Source organism: Littorina saxatilis, unplaced genomic scaffold (assembly GCF_037325665.1).
Source record: "Littorina saxatilis isolate snail1 unplaced genomic scaffold, US_GU_Lsax_2.0 scaffold_427, whole genome shotgun sequence".
Classification (NCBI taxonomy): Eukaryota; Metazoa; Mollusca; class Gastropoda; order Littorinimorpha; family Littorinidae; genus Littorina; species Littorina saxatilis.
The window spans coordinates 104713-106659 of record NW_027128131.1 but is presented as its reverse complement, the minus strand read 5'-3'; the positions used below and the strand labels follow the sequence as shown (position 1 = coordinate 106659).

Sequence of the window (1947 nt, the reverse complement as noted above, 5' to 3'; positions counted from 1 at the left end):
GTGTGTGTGTGTGTGTGTGTGTGTGTGTGTGTGTGTATGTGTGTGTGTGTGTGTGTGTGTGTGTTTGTTTGTGTGTGTGTGTGTGTATGTGTGAGTGTGGGTGTGTGTGTGTGTGCGGGTGGGTGTGTGTGGGTGTGTGTGGGTGTGTGTGTGGGTGTGTGTGTGTGTATGTGTGTGTGTGTGTGTGTGTATGTGTGTGTGTGTGTGTGTGTGTGGGTGGGTGTGTGTGGTTGTGTTGTATTATGTTGCGTTGCGTTGTGTCGACATGATATGGTTCTTGTGTTTTATTTGTAACACTTTTTTTGGTCGTTTTGATTCACGTAACTGGCCAAGAAAATGTTCTCATTGCTTTGTGTTTTTCTCAAATGAAATATCCTTTTTTTTCGTTAGAAGTCTGTGTTGGCAATTCTTGATCATAGACATTCATACGTTTGACATGTTTCTGAACCATCACTTTTAAAGATAGAAAATGTGCTGAAAAAGTTGCCTTCTCTTTTTTGTACAATTTTGATATTGATGTTTGACAACGAACCCTTTGAAGTATGGCACTTTGATGTGTTGATACCAACGTGAACTGTCATATTACGAAAAGACACTCCCCATGGTAATTTCCAATTTCCACACAAAAACACATCAATCAAAATGAAAAGCGGCGTTATATTATAAATTGAAGCCGCGGATCCCTTTAATTAGGACGGCAAATGTTATCTGCCAATGGATAATTTACAAAATAAATAGGTTATATACCTCTGTAAAAACACCATTGATTTTTGTTGTATACCGCAAAGAGGAATGGTCTGAATTCATTCTTGCAGGGTAAACGATTTTTACCAGCCTCAATTATAGACGAACTCTAGAATGAAAAAACAAGTCGCGTAAGGCAAAATTACTACATTTAGTCAAGCTGTGGAACTCACAGAATGAAATTGAACGTAGTCCGCCGCTAGTGCAAAAGGCAGTGAAAGTGACGAGCCTGTTTGGCGCGGTAGCGGTTGCGCTGTGCTTCATAGCACGCTTTACTGTACCTCTCTTCGTTTTAACTTTCTGAGCGTGTTTTTAATCCAAACATATCATATCTATATGTTTTTGGAATCAGGAACCGACAAGGAATAAGACGAAAGTGTTTTTAAATTGATTTCGAAAATTTAATTTTGATCATAATTTTTAATTTTTTTAATTTTCAGAGCTTGTTTTTAATCCAAATATAACATATTTATATGATTTTGGAATCAGAAAATGATGAAGAATAAGATGAACGTAAATTTGGATCGTTTTATAAAAATTATTTTTTTTTTACAATTTTCAGATTTTTAATGACCAAAGTCATTAATTAATTTTTAAGCCACCAAAATGAAATGCAATACCAAAGTCCGGCCTTCGTCGAAGATTGCTTGGCCAAAATTTCAATCAATTTGATTGAAAAATGAAGGTGTGACAGTGCTCAACTATTACAAAAAAGCCGGATATGACGTCATCAAAGACATTTATCGAAAAAATGAAAAAATCATCCGGGGATATCATACCCAGAAACTCTCATGTCAAATTTCATAAATATCGATCCAGTAGTTTACTCTGAATCGCTCTACACACACACACGCACACACTGACACACATACACCACGACCCTCGTCTCGATTCCCCCTCTATGTTAAAACATTTAGTCAAAACTTGACTAAATGTAAAAACGGTGTCAGTTTTGTATGGCTTATGAAAGATTGAATATTCTTATTTTTAGCGAGACAAGCTTTCAATACGTGCGCCTTGTCCACGTGTTTCAGGCACACCACTCGCTCGTGACTGGCCTTTAATATGTCACGTGGCAAATTCTGCGTCAATAAAATCAAGAATATTCATAACCCATAAACATCCGACCGAGCTATTTTCGAACATCGTCAATTCTGACTCGCAAGCGCAAGTATACATGCTGTTTTGATTCGTGGTGACTGC

General features: G+C 37.3%; 1 protein-coding gene across 1 annotated transcript in view; it reads left to right on the top strand.

Moving 5' to 3' along the window:
• Positions 1-1769: 1769 nt before the first annotated feature.
• The window catches only part of LOC138956498 (uncharacterized), a 5549-nt gene continuing 5371 nt past the window's right edge, over positions 1770-1947 (top strand). The window contains exon 1 of the mRNA XM_070327840.1: positions 1770-1947. This exon is cut by the window's right edge and continues 406 nt beyond it. The gene's annotated coding sequence lies outside the window, so the exon portion shown is untranslated.